This window comes from Arvicanthis niloticus, chromosome X (assembly GCF_011762505.2).
Source record: "Arvicanthis niloticus isolate mArvNil1 chromosome X, mArvNil1.pat.X, whole genome shotgun sequence".
Taxonomy (NCBI): domain Eukaryota; kingdom Metazoa; phylum Chordata; class Mammalia; order Rodentia; family Muridae; genus Arvicanthis; species Arvicanthis niloticus.
Window position 1 is genome coordinate 127790688 of NC_047679.1, and position 22558 is coordinate 127813245.

Below are 22558 nucleotides of genomic sequence, written 5' to 3' on the forward strand. Positions count from 1 at the left end.
GCTATGTCTTTTGTTTACTTGTGTAGTCCACACATTTTCACCAGGTGCTGCTCTGACCTTCTGCAATGAGTACAACATAGATCCTGCTTATCTGCCATTGGCAATGGCACAGGGTCATGCAACTAATACATAACAGAAAACTGTTCAAAATTCCAAAATGGAAAAATTGGGGCTAAAAATATGGCTCAGTGGTAAAAAGCACTTGTTGCTCTTACATAGGACCCAATTCAGTACCCATAGGGTGGCTGGCTCATAGCTATCTGTAACTCTAGTTCCTGGGAATTCCAATACCCATTCTGGCTTCCATGGGTACCAAGCATGCATGTGATGCACATACATACATGCAGGTAGGCAAAACATGCATGAAAGTAAAAATAAATCATTTTTAATGGAAAAGTAGGAGCTAGAGAGATAACTCGGCAGTTAAGAGTATTAGCTGTTCTTCCAGAGGTCCCAGGTTAAGTTCCCAGCACCCTCATGGTGACTCACAACCATCTGTAACTCCTGTTGTTCCAAGGGATCCGACACCCTCACACACACACACAAACATACTTGCAGGCAAAATACTAATGTACATGAAATACAAATAAATTATTAAAAAGGGAAAAGTACAGAATACCATGGGTAGGAGATGGTCCTGTGAATGAACCTGGTACAGAGAGAAACTGGAACTAGGTGTAGAAGCAATGTCCCCTCAGACCTAAAAGATGAGATGAGTTAATTAGAAAGAGACAGACCCTACATTCTCAGCTTCTCACTCTTTCCTGGCATTCCTAACTCAGGCCCATTCATCCCCTATGCCCTTTTGGAGGAAATGCAAGCACCAGGAAATTTCAGCCTTGGGCGTACCCCAAACATGCTTAACTGTAACTGAGGATAGACCTGGCACTGTGTCCGCAAGTCCTCCAGATAGTTCTAACCACTGAAGTAGCCTCACCTCAGCCACTACAAGACACAACTTGCTCTCATCACAGGCCCAAGTCCTAGGGGTTACCCAACCCATTGAATTTCTGATGACTGGTGACTTACAGTAAGTAGCTGCCTAGAGCGTGGAGCTTAGCCTCTGTGTCTGCCATGCATTACTTTCTCTCTAGAGAATCACGGCCAGGAGAAGGCAGTTAACTTTCTCTATTTCTAATGGGGTGTTCTCCCATTTCAGTCCCTTTCCCCATCTCTATGGCTATTGACCTAGTTCTTCTTGGCTCATCTATTTGCATCTGAGTCAGGTGTGCTATAACAGCAACCTCATCTGTCTGTCTTCCAGTCCTGGTATGTCAGAAACAATTTTAGATTGTAACTTCACTACTCACAATGCTTTAGCAGATCTCAATATTCTCCCATCCTACCTTTCCACTTCCTCCACTAGGCTAACGTGCTATATTCCAGCAAAGCTGTACCATCACTCTGACTCATGCCCTTTCATCCATGTACTTGCTTAGATTGTCCTGCTTGCTGACAGTGCATTTTTGTGGCCATTCCTTTCTTTTCCAGAATCCTCTCTGGCTCCCCAGCCTGTGGCTCTTGATCTTCACCTCATTTCATGTGTTTCCTGCCTTTGCTTTCTCTTAGTTCTGCCAGGCCGGAAGTTCTTTCAGGGACAGAGGTAGCCAGTGTCCTGCCAGCATATAGTAGCTGTCCATTAAGCACAGGTGATCTTTTTTCCTGACTTGGTGTCCTAGGGAAACAGCTGGAAGCACAAAAGGGCTAGCTAGCCAGGCTGGGGTAGAGAAGAACCACAGTCCCAGCACACATGTGCGGGGTCTGCAACCTCTAAGTACCATAAGTTACCCTCTCAGCGTGTGTCTTTCACCAACATGTCAGACAAGACTGTGACCTAATAAAAATTGCAAGCTAGGGAATTGGGGCTCAACAGCTGTAGGGAAACTTGCTTTGGAGAGAGATTCAAGAGAGATAAAGCAAAGGGCTGTAGGCATCCCTGTCTGCCAGTCTCTGAACTAGCTGTTCCACTGTAGAGTCCATGACTCCAAAATGAAAGCCATAGAACCCATACAAAGGGCAGAAATGGCCTCTTACCCTTTAAAGGTTCCAGGTTTGCCATGAAGCAGCACATGCTGGTCCCCCCGCCCCCCCCCCCCCCACAGCTCTACTCTTCCATCCCCAAGAGTGCAGCTTGTGCCATGTTCTACCCACTTACTCAGTGGCAGCATCCTATACCCAACCTCCAGCTCACTGTGGGGAAGGCAGCACCTGACTCTCTTTCAATGTCTATTTCCAACATAATTTTTTCCTTATAGCTCCCCCCACTTCTTGCATGTCCGTCTAATTATGCCCTCAATCATATATTAGCTATTGGCCCAACTACCCATTCTCCTTTATAGGCTGATTTCCCTGCTCCTTAGAGGCCAAGGGCTTTCTATTCCTTACCTATTCCAGGGAAGGCATTCACTAAGCATGTCAAGACTTAAGGACTTATGAAAAAAATGCCAACAATTCCCACATTAGCCACCTGAGGGAGCCCCAAAGATCCTTTTCAGAACCAGAATGGGGACCACTTGTTTTGGCCAATAAGCACCACTTTTCACATTCATATTCAGCCAGCCTAATTTAGCCAAGAGTTCCTAAGCCTACAGGATAGCAGGGTTCAATCTGATGTTTCTAACCTGAAGGGTTCAAAAAACACAAATAGGGCCTTGGGAGATGGCTCAATGAATAAGTCATTGTTGTACAAGCATCAGGATCTGAGTTCAGATCTACAGCACCCACATAAAAAGCTGGGTATGGGTGTATGTGCCTGTAATCCTAGCACTACGAGTAGGGAACAGACACAGGAGGTTTGGACTTGCTGGCTGCTAAGCTATCCAAAAACAAAGAACTTCAGGTTCACTGTGTCAGTAGAAAAAGGTGGAAATCTATTGAGGAAGATACACAGTAGAGGAAGATGCATGGTGACCTCTTCTGGCCTCCACACGTGTACTCACATATGTGTATGCACACACACATAAGCACAAATAGGAACTGTGAGAAGGAAAAGACACTAGAATCTCCCATTCCTCATACGCTCCTCTAGTCAGCATTGCTTAGCCATTTACTGTGGCCAAAATAGAGGTTTTCCTTTGCCAGGTACCCATCCTCTGTGCTCATCTCCAGGAAGATGGTGCACAGCAGCTCACTAGGTTCTGAGAGTCTCCTTTCTGTAGAGAAAATTTTCAGTGTGTCCTGAGCAGAAATAGAAAGGAGGGAAGAAGGTGAAGGCAGCCTGTCTCCCATTAACTCCTTTGAGATGCTTTTCTGTAGCAGGAACTAGAGAACACAAACACCACCAGCTTTGCTCTTCGTGGGAAGAGGAGAGGAAAGTGGGAATAGCAGTACAGCCCTTGCCCTCAAGGAATTCACAGTCCCACCAAAGAAATGAAATGCCAAAGTTAGCCCAGCTATTCCTCCTCTTAAAGTCAAGGATGGTCTAACTATGAACCTGGGCTCAATTATTGTTTGACACCTGCTTTTATAGCATTTTATTGGTACACAGCTTCAGTTATTCACTTACATAATAAAGGTACCTTTTGCTACAATGGTAAAATTGAGTCTGATCCAAATAAACCTAAAATATCGTTGGTCTCCTTTTCACAGTGAAGATTTATAAACTGCTGCTTAATTAAGACTGATGGGCTAAAAGACACTTGAAAAGACACTCAATGAGAGGCAGGGTTCGAAGGATCTGGGAGGAGTTGGGGAAGAGAAAGCATGATCAAAATATATGAAAGATTTTAGCTAAAAAATAAAAACATATTCAGCTCCATTATTTAAATCAACATCAGCTCACATGTATGGGGCTGCTGGTATTTTTTTTAAGTGAGCAAGAGTGATAGTTCAGTATTCGTGTTTACAAGCATGAAGATGTGAGTTCAACTCTAAGAATATACACCTTAAAAAATTAGCCAAGTATGCTGACATACCGTACTCTAGATCTGATGAATTAGAGACAGGTGGATACCTGGAGTTCACTGGCCAGCTAGTCTAGCGTGGTTGATAAGCTGCAGACCAATGAGAGTCCCCTTTTGGAAAAAAACAAGGTGAACAGCAATAGAATAATCATAGTATGTATGTACATTTTATGCTGGCCAGGGGATACTACATGTATACCCCCCACATACATGTGTACCTACATACAGAGACATGACACATGCAGAAATACAAGATGTTGGTGAGCTTGTGGAATTTTTGTACACTGCTGAATTATGATATAATCCAACAATGCCACCTCTAGATATATACCCAAGAAAATTGAAAGCAAAATCTTCAAGAGACATTTTAGACCCAGGTTCATAGCAGCATTAATTGAAATAACCCTAAAGTGGAAATAGTTCAAGTGACCATCAATAGAAGAATTAATAAACAAAATATCATATATATGCAATACAATCATGGGCAGCCTTTAAAAAGAAGAGAATTAAGACATGTTATGATACAGACTGTGGGCCACTATGTTGAGTGAAATATCTAGTCTTGAAAGGACAAGTCACCTATGGTTCCACTTATATAGAGATATTAAATAGAACAGCAGTGATACTGAGTAGAACATTGCCCCAATGTGCTGGGGAAGGAGATTTGGGCACTGGAAGGAAGAGATTAAATTCTAGCCTTGCCAAGTTGGCTGAACCTCAGAGTTCCTAGATATAAGAGTCTAGAAGACAAGAGATATAGCTGCAGGACCTTGGCTTGTTATTGCAACTTGAAGCTGTAGGAGCATAAGAGGATGATGGACCTTGAAAATTAAGAGATGAACCAAAAGCCAAAGGAACCTAGGGAGAAGGTGGTCAAGGATACAAGGATGTGAATAAGAAGTTGGGGTTATAGACAATAGGTCCATCCACTCCCAGATACTCAGAAGGACAAATGGCCATGCGTTCTCTCCTCTGATTTTCTCAACAAGGTCTATTATTATCACCACTTTGTTTAAGGAATTTTGAAGCCTCAGAGAGGAAAAGCAGACTTTCTCAGATGTACAGCTTATTAGGGTACAGCTGAACCTTGACCCCAGGCTGGCAGCCCCCATCTCAGCCTTTTGCTAATAACTTGCTGTTCACTCAAGTAAACAAAGATTGTCTTCATATCACCAATGATGTTTGGACACACAGGTGAGGTGTGTGTCCTTGCCCTGGGCTGAGAGCTCTGGATGAATTTACCTGTGGTTGTGCTACCAAATTAACACCATTTCAGTGACTTAAAATTATATATATATATATATATATAACTATTTTGATATTTTGTATACTATATATTATATAATATATATTAAAACTATTATATATTAAGAATTATATATATTATAATTATATAATATATGATATATATAATTATATCATATATATATATATATATATATATATATATATATATATATATATATATATATGGCTACTCTGTGATGGAGTGGAAGGGGAGGAGGAGCAGAAGCGGGTTGCTATGGCAATCCTGCCATTGACAGCTGCCACCTCCTCTGACCCCTCCCCTGCATACATACATATTACCTGGAGGGGCGCATCCTCCAGCTGCCTGTGGCTGTGAAGTGCTGCATGCCTGCATGGTTGTCAGACACAGAAAAAAAAACTGTCCATTTTAAAGCTCAGGCTGGGTGGGCTAAGCCGTTATTGACAGGCTGCCTGGGCTGCTCCTTGATTGACTGGCACATTGCAGTGGCAGAGGGGAAGGGGCAATAGGAGCAGACACAGGTTGCCATTTTGCCTTCCTGTTTTCAGCATCTAGTGACCATCTGTTTTGTAGGCTTGTGACGTCTTGTCTTCAAAGCATATTACTTCAATCTCTGTTTATACTATCTTATTCCTCACTTACTCTTATGAAAATAAGTAAGATCATCCTTATGCCCACCGAGGTGATCCAGGATTATCTTTTCATTTTTAAGGCCCTTGATCACATCTACAAAGTCTTTGTTATTCATGTAACAAAATAGGAGGCTCTGAAGCTTAGGAAATTGAGTGCATTGGAAAAAAGGACAACATTCAACATACCATAATGACTGAGGTCTAGAAAGGGCTCCTCTGGCTGGTAGGGGTGCATAGCAGAAGTGTCCTGGTCCTCTAATCTTTGCATAGCAAAACCAATCCAGCAAAACTCTACAAAGGTAGAGACAGAAATAGCTCAAGTGATTGGGACCAGGCAGTCTTGAGTCTAAAGCCCTGAAACCTTGGAGAAGCACAGAGAGAAGATACCAAACCACCTGCTGAGGCATGAAATATACTAGAGCTCAGTTTAGAAGCTAAGTTTCACCTGAAAGAGAGGTCAAAAGACAGGCAAGTCCTAACAGGTTCAGTTGCCACAAATCTGGGGCAGGGCAGCCAGGCAAGTTGACTCAAAGAAAAAAGTGCTTAATTCTCCTTGGCCCACAAGGCTTCCACTGGGCCCAAGACCTTAAGAAAACTGTTAGATACCCTTATCCCTGAACCAGAACTATTCAGATCATTCACTGGACTGGTTTGTCAGTAACTGATGAGTGTAAAACCTACATAGAGGTCACCAAGAGGGTGGTGCTGAGAAATGTGGGTGGATCCTCCTAAGAATCCAGTGGCCCAGGGTAAGCAAGTGCTTCTTCTGCACTGCTCCAAGCTCTGAACTGATTGGCATGTCCAAAAAGGAAGTTGACAGGCTAAGCCAAAGCTATACCAATGAAGTGGCTTCCAGGATGCAACTATGTAACTTTGAGGAAAACTGCAAAAGTTGGGCCCTGTACCAATGACAGCAGTAAGACCTGAGGTGCCAAAAAATTACTGGAAAGCTTGATTTTCATGACCTTGGTTCCATGACCAAGTCCTAATCCCTGTAAGGTGACCTTTTAAGTAAATAGCTTTTGTAGATAAAATCAAATTAAGATTATAGGACCTGAATTCAAATATGATGGTGTTCTCAGAGAAGAGAATAGAGCCACATAATATGACTAAAGATGGCCATTTGGAGAAAGAAACAAATGGGAGACATGTGGTCATAAGCTGAGAAACACCTGGGGCTACTAAGTTGGAGGACACAAAGAAGGACCGTCCTTAGAGGTTCTCGAAGGAGCACAGCACTGCCAACATTTTGATTTCAGACTTCTGACCTTCAGAACTGAAAGAGAAGCCACTCCATCATTTTCAGCACCCTGGTTTGTAGTTCTTTGTTCCAGCAGCCCTGGCCCAGTAACCTTTCCCATGTGCCTGCAGAGGTCTAAGTGTTGCATGTCTCCTAAGTGAGTGATCCTCTCACTGCCACCCCAACAGTGAATAAACAGCATTCCTCCCCTTCAAAGCACCTTGGGAATACTAATTAACTCTCACTTAATTGGGTGAAATAATGTGAAGCTCTAGTGACATCATCTCCATCCTGTGCCCAGATCTAACCACAAGCACAGTCTGGTGACTGTTGGGCTCTGAGTCTTGTCTTGTGATAACATGTTGAGCCTTTCCCAGCTGTCCCACAGAACATGGTTGGGGAGGGCCCTCCACTCATCTAAGTCCCACAGACTTAAAGATGGCCAGTTATGTGCATACTTAGCCAGCATGGGCCCACAAATGGTTTCTGTGACTGAGGATGATGGGGACTTCAGTGCACATGCACTGCACTTGGCCACACATCATCAAGATGATATTACTAGTGTCTCACCTACAAAAACACATATCCTTTCGTTTATTCTAACTGTGAGCCCAAGCCCTGTGACTGTGAGTACCTGTGGCTCTTGCATAATAGAACCAAAAGGAGAAGAATTGTTCTGGTGTTTGTGTTCAGGATCCCAGCAGGCAAGAATTACTTGAAATGGGTAAGTAGCTGCTTGCAAGGCCTGGAGGCAAAAGTCTACTAGAAGCCAAAGGTAGTCTGGGCCAGAATTAGTTAAAGAAGACTCAGACTCAGATCAAAGCCCATGGGCCCTGATGAGGAGTGGGGGGGTGTTCCCACCATGTCAGAATCACTGGTGGCCAGGAAACTGAGGTCAGAGTACTACCTTTAACTCTGCCACTAGTTAACCTATGACAGCAGCAGCCCAGACTTGAAGCCATAACCCCTTTATCCAACATGCATCAGCCTGGATCACTTTGTACCAGGCAGATCTACTCTTGGCCCCATCTACTGAAAACTTCACTTGTGTGTCCCAACAGATCAACCTGAACATCATTGGTGCTACAAAGACTGTCTTTGTTCACAAGCAAAGAAATGAAGGCCATCCTTGCTGAATTATCTTCTAATCCTTCATAATATAAAAAGAAAGAAACCTTTAACAACTCAAACCTCAAAACCATGTACTCTCTTTTTTCACTCTGTATTAAAGTATATATTTAATTTAAAACTCAGAATAGTAGGCAGACAACTACCTCAATCAGATTCTTGCCTTCTTGGTGACTGTTCACAACCATAGCCATGTAAAAGCATCCAGACATGGAAGTGCTTTGCTTTATTGTACTTTCAGGGATTTCTGACCATGAATGTTTGACTCCATAAGTTTGGCCTATGGTGAAGCAGCCATCATGATGGGAGTTTGTGACAACACAAAACCATTTACCTTGTCACTAGAATACAAAAGAAAGGGAAAGAGGCTGGTAGATCCCATAGTTATTTTTCTAGGCCCTCCCCACAATAACAAAGACCTCCCATGAGAACACATCTTCTTAAGACTCTCATCACCTCCTAGCAGTACCACCCCAGGAAGCCTTAAACACATGGTCCTTTTAGTGATACTCAGAAAGCCTGTCAACTTTTCCTCTGTACTCCATCATGTGTAGCTGTTTCTTTGAGCAGTTCCTGAGTTACATTTTTAATAATAAAAATAACAGCAAGTGATTTCCAGAGTTCTATAAGCCATTCAAGTAAACTATTGAACTCAAGGAAGGGCTGATAAGAACCCTGAATTTTTAGCCAGCCATCTGGAAGGACAGATGGCAACTTAGGACTTGAACTGGCGTCTGAAGTGGAGGCAACCCTATGGGAGGTGGGCTAACTCTAGGTAGCTTTGTGTCAGAAGTGGATCTCATTGTAGAACATGCAGTTGGTATCTGGAGATTCAGAGAATAAATTGTTAGACAGAGGCAAACACCTGTACTTTTGGGCTGGGTGGGTCAATATGCATCAAAATGGTTAAGACCCTAGTTATTCAACCCCAGAAAAAGAAGAAATATTCCCTAAAGGGAAAATGATTAAGAGAATGACAACCCAAACATAAGCATAGATGCCAAAAATAAAACTCCACCACCTCAAGAGTCATAGGTAATGAAGGTTTATGGAACACAGTCTTGCATCATAAGCAAGTTGGTGTTGATGCAGGGGTACAATGGCTTAGGCAGCTCTCATTACTATACAGCAGGATATATTTCAGTTCAAAAATTGGCAAGTCAACTATCAAACTTGTTTTAGAAGCACACTTGACAACAATGTTCATGTGCTTTGACTATGTCATAGACTTATTTTACCTCATAACATCTTTTCATGCCTCAGGACCCAAAGCTAAGACACCAGGTTGAAGAGGATCCCAGGTTCAACTGAAGTCCTGCATCACCTCTGCTGCCCAAATCTATGGAGAAGTCTGGTTTGCAGCATTGGTTGCCATGAAAGTAAATTGTGTCCTTAGGGCAAGTTATTTAATCCAGCACAATTGCTTTTCTGAAGGAGCTTTTCCAGGAGCTTTGGGTTGCTATCTGGGCTCAGCCACTTCAAAGCTATATGGCTACATACTCTCACTACTCTAATCCTCAGTATCCTCCTGTGGACCATACCCCAGTGGTAGCAGCTAGTGGGGAGCACAGGAGTGTATTCTGGATCAGATCTTAAAGATTCAGCAACAGGCAACTAAGGTCACAGCCCCTGAAAGAAAGCCAGCTGGTAATGGACTATTCCCTGCTGGGGACTGATGAAGTCTTTACTCCCATTGCAAGCAGAAGAACATTTACATTGAAGCTTCCAAGTACAAGTTACCTCTTGATCTTTCTAGAAATATCCTACTAAAAGCCAATCATGTGACTTCTGTCATGTGTGGCATTTTATACACATTTTTACTTCAACATAAACCACTTGCATCTGCTTCTTGAGTTCATTTTTGAGACAGGCTCTTGGTGTGTAGCTCTGGGTGGCCTCAAGCTCAGTATGTACCTCAGAGTGGTCTCAGACTCACGGCAACCTTGCCTCAGCCTCCCACGTGCTAGGACTACAGAAGAAAAAAGCCACCATCTCCAGCCAATAATTTAATTTTCACCAAAGGGAAAGGACCTTCTTATGGAAGTAGCAGAAAGAAGGGGGCCAAAGTATCAAGGGTGGGTTTCTCAGGACACCTAGCAGAGACATCTGGTACCATTCTTAAAGATTAGTTTTGCTGTTGAGATCAGGAGCACCACTGCTAGCCAGTGCATTCCTGTGCTCTCTACTAGCTGCTGCCATCGGGGCAGGGTCACCCTGAACAGCTGGAAAAGGACCATACCTTCCCTTTGGGGGTATGATCCATAGGAAGGTACTAAGGCTTAAAGTAGTGAGGGAATATAGTCATATAGCTTTGAAGTGGCTCACCAATTTTGGTGCCCTGTGTAAAATGTAAATAACTACCAGTACACCACAGAGTGGTATGAGGCTGGAATGAAATGATCTCTGACATAAAAAGTATTAAGTAAACATCAACCAACTATGCACAGGAGAATAGCTTGCCTTGATTCAGCTTCATCAAGGTGGCCTTGTCTCTCCAGTAATGTCATGTCAGGCAGGGATCAGAAGTCTCTGGTCTCTTATGGTTATTGAAATTTGGATCAGATTGAAATGTCAATTGCATGCTTGTGGTCACTGTTCCCCAGGCAGGGAAGCCTCCTGGAAGAGGAGGTCTACCATTGCCATGCTGGTAAATATCTCTCTTTTTTTAAATTTTTTTTTCCTAGAGGGCTGACATTTTTATTAAAGATGTTGGTTCTAACAACTTTTCTTTTTTTCCCCTTTTTAAAATTGGTTGTAATATTTACATTTCAAATTCTATCCCCTTATCCCATTCCCCCCACCACCCAGGAATGCCTTATCCCATCCCCCCTCCTTGTGCTTCTATGAGGATGTGATTTTTCAGTTTCTATGATGCTGTTTCCATTAACCTAAACTCCCTCCTAAATTTCTAAATCCTTCCCTTTATGTTATTAAATCTCCTATTTTTCTTTTTTTCTTTCTTTTTTCTTTTTTCTCTTTTTTTCTCCTTTTTTCCCTTTTTTATCTCTTTTTTAAAATTTTATATTATATTTACCTTTCAGATTTTATCCCCTTACCCCACTTCATCCCACCACCCAGAAACCTCCTATCCCATCCCCCTCCTCATGCTTCTATGAGGCAGTGCCCACACCTACCCCCCTCACTACCCCCTCCCCACCCTCACATTCCCCCCCCCACACACACACTCTGTGTTTATTTTTTTATGGGACCAAGAAATTCCTCTCCCACCTATGCCCAACAAGGCCATCCACCCCTACATATACTGCTGGAGTCATGGGTCCCTCCCTATGTGCTCCCAGTGGTGGTTTAGACCCTGGGGGGCTCTGGGTGTTTGGTATTATTGCTTTCCTCCTGGGGTCACAAGCCCTTTCTGCTCCTTCAGTCTTCTCTCTAAGTTCTCCAGTGGGAAACTTTTGATCATATCAGTGGTTAGCTGTGAGCATCGTCCTCTGAATGTGTTAGTCTTTGGCAGACCTCTAAGTAGACAGCTATATCATGTTCTTGATGGCATGCACTTCCAGCCATCCACATCAGTGTCTAGCTTAGGTGACTGTACATGGGATGAATACCCAGGTGGAATGGTCTCCTGATGGCCCCTCCTTCAGTTTCTGTCCCATGTTTTGTTTCCATATTTGCTCCCTTGAGCATTTTTGTTACTCCTTCTAAGTAGAACTGAGGCATCCACACTTGGTCTTCCTTCTTCATGAGATTCATGTGGTCTTCGCTATTCCAAGCTTTTGGGCTAACATCCGCTTAACAGTGAGTAAATACCATATGTGTTCTTTTGTGATTGGGTTAACTCACTCAGGATGATAATTTCTAGATCCATCCATTTACCTAAAAATTTCTCAAATTCATTATTTTTAATAGCTGAGTAGTATTCCATTGTGTAAATATACCACATTTTTTGTATCCATTCCTCTGTTGAGGGACATCTGGGTTCTTTCCAGCTGGAGTCATGCTGGTAAATCTCAACCAAAGTGACTTCTGAGGCCTTTTATCAAGGTCCTTCCTTATGGAAATCCTTTCATGATATGGTGCTTCCTCTCTGGCCTTCTCTGGTCATCTTGACATATTCACTCTTTCTTATGCTATGTCCACCAGGAGCTTCAAGGGGCCAAGGCAAGCTGCCTCTATCCCTACATAATTACATCTCTCTGGGTCCCAGTCATGTCATTGAATGTCAACTTCATCTTCTCTGGGTTGTCACATAAACCACTCAATCCTACTATGGATACCCACCCCTCAACCATTTAGTCCTGAAGACCAGTTTCCCTAGATTGTCTCACATGGCATTTCTAATTTCTAAGTAAAAGATGATTGGTAGAAGCAGTCGATGCAAATGGGCACTCTTCTTACTGGGCTCAACTCCATCTGGGTCAAACACAGCCTTCCGTGTGATGCATACCAAACACTAGTCTGTCAGTGTGGACTTTGGCCCCACAGTTGAACCCCAAGCCTCCCTGGTCAAAGCTGGGAAGTAGAATTGGGACCAAGGACATAAAAGCATGTGCCCGTCACACAGGAACATTCTGCTGCTCCAAGAAACCTACATCAAAGTGGCCAAGGGGGAGCTAATAGAAGACAGACAACTATGACTCCACATTTATTGCCCTTTACATGGAATCCAGACTTTACAAGGAGGGGCTGGGATTATAGGTGTGCACTGCTATTTCTAGTAGATGTGGTACTGAGTCTCTAGGGGATGACTTCTCCTTCCAGTGGTGACACTATAGTTTCTGGTTTAAGGCACTACTCAGAAGCAAAACTGCCACTGGCTCTGGGTCTCACATGCTCCCTGGAAAGATTGCTTTGGCATAGCTTGAGTTGGTTGTTTGTAAAGTACTTGAAGGCATCAGAGTCACTGTTCAAGCTGGATCTGAAGTTTCTGAGACTATTAAAGCCTGGATGCTAAGAACAGCTTTCTTTTTTGTTTTTATTAGTTGATTTTATTATGAAAGTAGTGTAGTGTCATAAAAAAATCAAAGAACACAGAAGGGAATAAAAAAATTTAAATACCCTCTTACTCTGCCCACACAAACCCACTTCCAGAGGCAGCCACTATGATCATTTTTTGTGTGAAACCTTCTAGATACTTTGTATGTGGAAATATGTGATAAACTGGTTTTTTGAAAATTGCTTTTAAAAAGACAGTAACATTTTTAGCAACTGTGCACATGCATGTGCGTGCAGACATGCATAGAATGTACTGAGATCATACTCATTCTCTCTCTTATTCTCCCTCACTCCTGCTGATCCCCTCTTCCCAGCTTGTCCCTCTTACCTTTATATCTTCTTTTTGAAATCACTAAGTTTAAATAGGACCACTTGCATGAGCATTGCTAAGAGGATTTTTACTAGAAACTGGGCAATTTATCAGTGGGTACACTACAGATGAAAGTGACACACCTCCCCCAGAACCATTAACTAACAACAGCTACCCAGGGAGGGGTTTGGGCCTCCCTGATCCGTGTTGGAATAGCAAAGGGCCTAATTTTGTGTACATCTTGAACAGACAACCATAAGTGTTGTGTCCTCCTCTTCCTCTTCCTCTTCTTCCTTTTGGTGTGTACGTATATGCTATGTGTGTGGAGGGTATGTGTGTGGGGTGAGTATGCAGCATTCATATGGGGTATGTGGAGCTATAAGAAAAGGGGCAGAGTGAACCAGTGGTGGCACAGTGGCTAAGGTGGCCGCCTGCAGTGGGCGAGCCCGCGCCCTCTGCTTGCTCTCTCTCTCTCTCTCTCTCTCTCTCTCTCTCTCTCTCTCTCTCTCTCTCTGTGTGTGTGTGTGTGTGTGTGTGTGTGTGTGTGTGTGTGTGTGTGTGTGTTCGAATCCTGCTTGTCCCGTGTGACTCTGCCTGAGTCTCATAGGGGAAAAAAAGGAAAAGGGGCAGAAAGTATATAAGGGCCTGAGAATGAAAGAATAACTATGAAGTACTATCTTCTGACTATGACATGGCCATTGCAGTCATGAACACAGAGCAGTGACTGGGGAGAATATATTGAAGATGACTACTGTTGCTGAATGGTTTTGGAATATGTAGAAATCATGCTCTAACTGATCCTCACTGGGAACTAACTTTCTGCCAGAAGGTTCTATGCAGGCTGCTGGGGAAGAAAGTTCATCAGTGATCTTACCCAGCTTAACATTTATTCATCAGTACATTCTGCATACACATGAGTGTTCAGGTGTATGTATGTATATATGTATGTATGTATGTGTGTGTGTGTGTGTGTGTGTGTGTGTGTGTGTGGAGGCCAGAGAAACACCTACATTGTCTTCTATTGCTCTCTCTGCCTTTCCCCTTTTGATGGGGGTCTCTCACTGAACCAGAAGTTCACTGTTTTAGCTAGGCTAGCTGCAAGTAGGTTTCCTGAATATGCCTTTCTGTATCCTATAATGCTGAGGTTACAGGCACATCCAGGCCCTGCTTTTTGCAAGGGTTCTAGGGATTTGAGCTTAGGTCCTCCTACTTGTACAAGTGCTGGACACTCAGAAGAAAACATTGCACAGCATTCCTCTCCATTGGGAGGCTTTTGTATTCTCTCTGCCCCTCTTCCCATCTTTACCTGGGCCCTGGAAGGGGTGATATGGGTATCCTATTAAGGGCCAAACATTCAACTGTCACTTTGTCTCAGCACTCTGACTAATCATAAGTCTCTGCACTAACCACCACCCATTACAAAAAGATACTTCTCTGCTCTCCAAAATGTTAGTTAGTCTGTAGGTGTAATCATAAATACTTACAATACAGTTTGGCTATATGTCCAATTAACAAAGCATCAATAGTATGTTGTCCCCTAAGTCATGTGACTTCCCCAAGTATAGTATTTTGATCAGTTTTACATGTATTCCCTACTATAGACCAGGCCTCAAATCTAATCAGAAAGATATTACCCTCCAAACAGTCATATGACAATTTTACCGGTGGTCATATATTTCCTGGCAGGTCAGCATATAGGATCCACAGTTGGGTAAGATCACTAATGAGTAGTCTTCTACAACAGCCTGCACACAACATCCTGGCACTATGAAAGCTAGCCAGGAAAGACGCTTCCAAATCAGTTTCAACTTGATTTCTATATGCCTTGCAACCAAAATGGGTGGTTTCTTAACCAATAGGTTCTTACTATCTAGTCCTAATGGGCAACCAAGAGCAATTGCTGTATCCTGTATGATTTGGGGAGCTAGTGGGGCTTCCTTGGCCAACAATTCATAGAGAGGTATTTGTTTTTGTTTTTGAGACAGAGTTTCATGGAGACCAGGCCAGCCTGGTGTTGAACTCTATAGGTAGCTGAGGATGCCCTTGAATTCCAGATCTTTCTGTCTCTACCTACGAAGTACTGAAATTACAGGAATGAATTTTTTAAAATGAAAGGGGTAGAGAGATGGCTCAGCAGTTAAGAATAGTGATTGTTCTTCCAGAGGACCCAGGTTTGATTTCCAATAGCTACATGACAACCCACATAACCCCAGTTCTAGGGGACCTGATGCCCTCTTCTGGCCTCCATGGGCACTTCACACATGTGGTGCACAGATATATGTGCAGGCAAAAATCCCATGCATATAAAATAAAATTAAGTAAATATTTTAAAGAGTGAATCATTATAGGAAATAAGAAATATAACATGTGAATACAAAATAACAATGACGACAACAACAAAACCACAAAGTGACTCAAGTTTCAGCTTATACACCATAACAAGGAGTAATATTTTTCAAGGTGTTTCTCAATGCCTTTGTACTGTGTTGTAGAAATAAAACCACACTGTGCTGCATTGGATATTCTCCTCCTCCTGCTCCTCCTCCTCCTCCTCCTCCTCCTCCTCCTCCTCCTCCTCCTCCTTCTCTTCCTCCTCCTACTCCTCTTCTTCCTCCTCCTCCTCTTCCTTCTTCTTCTTCCTCTTCTCCTTTTCTTCCTTTTCCTCCTCCTCCTTGTTTTCCCCCTCCTCCTTGTTTTCCTCCTCTTCCTCCTCTTCCTCCTCCTTTTTCTTCTTTTGATACAGAGTCTCACTATGCATCCTAATGCTATGTAGACCAGTCTGGCTTTGAACTCATAGACCTCCACTTGCCTCTGCCTCCTCAGGATTAAAGGCATGTATCAACATGCTAGGCTCCAATATGCCTTATTTTCATGCAAGCCATATTTCCCTCTTCCATTTAACAATGTGATGTATAATTTCTTGTATTTAACTTGAGATCTAAAATCATCATCTTGATCAGCCAGAGTATCCCATTATAAATGTGGGATATTGTTATGGTTTTGAATGTGAAATGTTGCCTATGAGTGCATATGTTAGGACACTTGGTCCCCAGCTGGTAGTATTATTTGGGGAGGTTGTAGAATCTTTGAAACATGGAGCCTAGCAGAAAGAAGTCATTAGGTACAAGTTTTAAAGAACATACCCACACTGGGTTCCACTCCTGTACTCTCTATTTTCCTGGTCCATACTATGTGACAGGTACAAGTTCCCAGAACCTCGGTTCTGCTTTCTTCCCATGATGAACTGTTATCCTTTGTAACCATAAGCCAAATAAACCTTTAAGTTGTTGCTGCCAGGTATTTTAAACCTATTAATTAAAACTTGGTGGGTTTTGTTACTGTTGTTTGTTTTGTTTCAAAACAAAGTCTTATGTAACACAAAGTCATGATAGCCTTGAACTCCTGATCCTCCTGCCTCTGCCTCCTGAATTCTGGGATTACAAGCTTATACTACAATGCTCAGCATAAACAAGACTTTGAAAATACCAGTGGACAGTATTGTAGTGAGAATACCTGTGCTTCATTTTCCTCACCATGATGATGCAGGTGCAAACTAAGAATAAATATCTAAATTTATAAATTTAGGAACTCTTGTAATAAACATCTTGTATTCACTGTACTGACAAATATAACACATCTGGCAGTATCAAGTGTTGGCAAGGATTTAAAACACTAGGAATGCTGGGGCAGGAAAATTAGTATTCTATTGTCAAGTCAAACAGGTTTAGTACAACATCAATTTCAACAAGATTCTCTAAGCATTCTTGTTTGTGTGTGGTGTCATTTTAGTTGACACATAATAAATATGCAAATGAAGATACTGGAAAAAACATGAGATCCCAAAACCTGGAATTCAAGGAATGGGCTTGAATGAGAGACTAGAATTCAAAATTTCAAAGCCATCATTTTCTAGGTACTATTTAAAGCTACACAATGGATTGAAGTCACCATTGAAATGAGTATAGTAGATAAGAATTCCAAGGATTGGGCTGGTGAGATGGCTCAGTGGTTAAGAGCACTGACTGCTCTTCCAGAGGTCATGAGTTCAAATCCCAGCAACCACATGGTGGCTCACAACCATCCATAATGAGATCTGATGCCCTCATATGGGTGTCTGAAGACAGCTACAGTGTACTTACATAAAATAAATTATAAAAAAAAAAAAGAATTCCAAGGATTGAGTCCTGGATACCTCAAAATTAAGAGGGTGTGGTCTGAGGAGAAAGGAGGAACTGAGAAGGAACTAAAGGAAATAGGAGTGACTGGTCTCAAATGACACTGGTGTCCGGTAAAATATGAACTTTAAAAAGTAACCATTGGATTTAGCAACACAGCAGAACCCAGACCTTGACAAGAGCCACTTTTGTCTAGTGATACAAATGAGGAAAAGAACAGAAAAAAAGGAGAGCTAGAAGCAGAAAATGTAGATGATTGTCTGAAGGGAAGATGGGAATCAAGAGAAAACTGGCTTCCTGTGGTGAGAATTACAGAACACTCTCAGAATGGCCTGGTTAAAAGGGACTAATTGCTAACCCATGAGGAAGAAAGAAGTGTATTATGTGGCAGGATATGGGATGTATACCCTATAAGTTGGCCTTTCATCTGAGTCAGGACAGGTCATGCTCCAGCTCCAGAACAGAGGCTACTGGCATGGACAGATATGTATATGTATCATGTTATATATAATATGTAAGTATGCATATATTATATCACATACTAAAAGGAATCTGTACATGTTAGTACTTCTGGGTATTTTCCATCATGTGTTAATTGGCAGTTGTTAAGTTCTCTTTTTCCTATAGTCTGTCCCATTCTTTCCTGGCCTATTTTGCTGTTGGGTTAATTTTAAGATGAGAGCTTGCTCATCTATCATTTCTATAATGACAGTTATGGTGGGTTTTGCTGTACAGAAGTTTTTCATTTCTCCATCTTTTCTTATGGTTTCTGGTTTTCATGACATACTTAGAAAGGCTGTCCCCACCCCAAGATTCCTTTTAGTGCTTTTATGGTTTCATTTTTACATTAAACCTCTGAGCCATCTGGAGTTTATTTTCATGTGTAGTATGAATTGGGAAACCCAGCTTGCTGTTCCAACATGATTTCTTGGATGATAATGCTTTTAATGTACTGATTTGAAGTGCTACCTTGGTCATACACTGCATTTGAAATGAACCTTTCTTGCCTGCCTTCCTTCCTTCCTTCTTTTCCTCCTTCCTTCCTTCCTTCCTTCCTTCCTTCCTTCCTTCCTTTCTTCATTCCTTCATATTTGCGGGATGTCCCTGTGTGCTCACTCAGGGCTGACTTGGGAAAAAGGCAGGGTGAAGGAGAAATGGACGAAAGAGACAGTGATTGTGCCAAGTAGTAAGTACTGCTATAAAGCAGATAGAAGACATCTTGCCCTGGATCTTACTGGTTAAGAACAACTTCCTGTGGTGGGAGGTAGAGGGTGGAGAGGGTGTGAGGGACCTGGGAAGAAGAGAGGAGGGAGGGAGAAGGAGGGAGGATCGGGGTGGGAGGAGATGGGGGAGATGTACGGAGGGTCAGGAAATTGAACAGAGGTGTGTAGCAATGGGGATGGGGACCTGGGGGTAGCTACTAGAAAGTCACAGATGCCAGGAAAGAAAGAGGCTTCCAGGACCCAACAGGGATGACATTAACTGAAATACCAACAAAGGGGAGAGAGAATCTATAGAGACCAAATCCAAAAGTTAGGCACAGTCCCTGGTTGAGGGATGGGGCCACCTACCTTTCTAAAAAAATGTTAACCCAGAATTGCTCCTGTCTAAAGGAAATATAGAGACAAAGAGTGTAGCAGAGACTGAAGGAAAGGCCATCCAGAGACTGCCCCACCTAGGGATCCATCCATCTGCTGACACCAAACCCAGACACTATTGCTGATGCCAAGAAATGCTTGCTGACAGGAGACTGGCACAGCTGTCCCCTGAGAAGTTCTGCCAGAGCCTGACAAATACAGAAGCGGATGCTCACAGCCAACCATTGGACTGAGCACAGGACCACAATGAAGGAGTTAGGAGAAAGACTGAAGGAGCTGAAGGGGCCTTGTCTGGCATCAATGGAAAAGGAGGCTCTTGGTCCGATGAAGGCTTGATGCCCCAGTATTGAGGAATGTTAGGGCAGTGAGGTGGGAGTGGGTGGGTGGGGGAGCACCCTCATAGAGGCAGGGGAAGGGGGATGGGATAGGGGGCTTCTGGAGGGGAAGCCAGGAAGGAGGATAACATTTTAAATGTAAGTAAATAAAATAGCCAATAAAAATGAAAAGAAAAAAATCAACTTCCTGCTAGAAGCAATGAACTTGCCTTGAAACCTGAGCAAATGAGAGAGACCTCAGTCAATACTAAAGCTTGGAGACGGGGTAAGTCTTGGATGTGAACAAGCAGAAATCCAGTATGAACTAAGTGTGAGCAAGAGGCTGGGGCTATAGCTTGTACCAGTCCTGAATCAGAAGCTACAGAATCTCAGAAAGTGTCCTGTTGCCTGCTTGCATAGAGAGCACAGAAATAAACCCCTCTGGGTGCTTTGCAATGAATGGATACAGGGGATTGACACCAGCAGCCAAGAGAGCAGAGAAGAGGTGAGGACACCAATCTAGACTAGGATGGCAATGGGAATGGGTGTTGGTAGGGAGCACTCGAGAAGGTAGAGCTGCAGCAGGACTTGCTGATGGTTGGATGTGGAGGAACCATTCTGATAATGAAGTCAGGGAGAAAAGATTGCTTTGGAGGGCAACAGGGCACTATCTGAGAAGTTTAATCTCAGACTGAAGCATTCCATCTCCAAGGAAAGCTCCTTAAAACAGAAGGTAAACAACTGAAAACAGCTTCAGTAAGTCCTGAAAACTGACCAGATTCACTAGGCCCCTCCCTCCCAAGAATAAATAATAAAGACTGCTGAGACTTCATCTCAGACAAACCAAGATGCAGACAACACTGAGAACAGACCAGCTGCCTAAACACTCAGAAACCAGCTAAGCTGCCTGAAAGAAGTTTAGGCCAGCTTGGAGAGTCACTTGGAAGGAACACTCTCTAAGCCCGCCTGCAGGCTGTGCAGTTTCTCCAGGTTCCCAGCTTTGTGAGCTGTCACCCATGCTGGGGTGGGCCTTGGTAATGCAGTTGTCTTTGAGTCATTTCTGATTCTGTAAGTAATCCCTCACCCATGCTCCTGTAAGCAACTCCAATAAAACTCATTGGTTCACCAAGTTGGACTTGGGTAGCATTCATACTTTGTTTGATCTGTTATAGTCTCCCTATCTGGGATGAGGTGTGTGTGCGCGTGCGTGTGTGTGTGTGTGTGTGTCTATGTCTGTGTTTCTGTGTGTCTATATGTGTTGTGAAAGTCTGTCACAAAACAAGGGCTTAGAATGGAGGGACAAGAATATTTTTGAACATGTTAGTTTTAGTTGATTCTTAAACATCCATGTGGTGAATTCAAACAGCAATATTTGCAACAGCAAAAGTCCATTGAGCGCTGCCAAGAGACAAACTGTAGTATAAACAGAAGGCAACTTTACAATGTTTTCCATGTCCCACAAAGGCAAGTAATGGTATTCTTAATCCAAGTGTAGAGATATGAAATTGAAACACAGGGCAAGTAACTTGGCTAATTTGTATATCTAGTGTTTGTACCCACATAATCTAGTTCCAGAGACAGTGAACCTAACTTTCATATCTCCTGATAAGTAGAGTGTCAGAGAAGCCACATAAAACAAGTCTTTCTAGAAGGAAGGAACAGTCAGTTGTACCTATGAAGTAAGGGCAGGGATGTGAACGGTGAGTTTGGCAATATGAATTGCTGACAACAGTGATTTTAAGCAAGTGGTAGGGTTGAAATCCTGATGGGAATGAGATTGTGAAAGAATGGGAGAAGTAGAGGTAATGAGTCTAGAAAAGAAGTAGAGGTGGCAGTGGGGTTCACTGACTGATGGTGGTGGTGGTGGTGGTGGTGGTGGTGGTGGTGGTGGTGGTGGTGGTGATGATGATGATGATAGTGTTGATGGGAAATACTCCAGATAAGAGGGGTGAAATTTTTGAAATGCTAGGGATTGAGCTCATGGCCTTGAATATGCTAAGTGGGCATTCTACCACTGAACTGCATTCCCAGTGAGACAGACATTGTTATAGTACAAAAGAAAAGGAGATGGTTCTGGGAGTAAGGAGGTGGTTCTGTCAGTACTGTTTGCCATATAAGCATAAATACCTGAGTTCAATCCCTGTAAACTCTGTTTAAATTTTTAAAAAGCAGGTGCCTCTATATACACCTATAATCCCAGCACTGGGATGGTGCGGACAGGAGGGGACAGAAGGATCCTGGCACTCATTGGCCAGCTATTCTAGCTGAGCCAAAATGCTTCAGGTTCAGTTTTTAATCTTGTTTCAAAAACCAAAATGGCCAAGTATAGTGATATTTCTGATTCCAGCACTCTGGAGCAGAGGCAGGTGAACCCAAGGCCAGTCTGGTCTATATAGCAAGTTCTAGGCCAGCCACAGCTACATAGTAAGACCCAGTCTTAATACATAAATATAAACAAACAAATAGAGAGCAGTTAAGGAAGTCTTTGAGAAGAATTTAGGAAGGTGCACTGTTCTACACAGTTCTATGACCTTTGAAGCCCCTGTTCATTGACTTGGAACAAGTGTTTCAAAGATGGAGGAGTTTTATTTTGCACATATTTGATGCTGATACAGGGGTGGTAGAGGTGACAGAGGAGGATTCGGATGTTGTAAAACACTGTGGATGAAAGGATGGACTGTGAAGTTTATTAGCTTGGGAAACAAAGGAAAGGCTAATGAGTGAAAAGCAAAGAGAGAAATCGGGTTTGGAGTTCTGCAAAGCTTCATGGATATTTGTCCCTGAACCAACTGAACAAACCCTTAGAAATAGAAGAAGTTGTAAAAATAGAGGCTTATATTAGAGATTCTAGAAATCCAGACACCATGCCCGGTGTTTGAAGTGGACTTGACAGAGCCTTTGGAGACATAAAGGTAGGGAAAATTGGGAGCCTGCAGGTTGGTGATGGCCAGGCCCAGATATGAGTGACTAGTGTCACATACTTATTAGCCTACTGTTGTTCTCTAGTCATTTTCCCCACCTTCTGCAAAGCAAAGC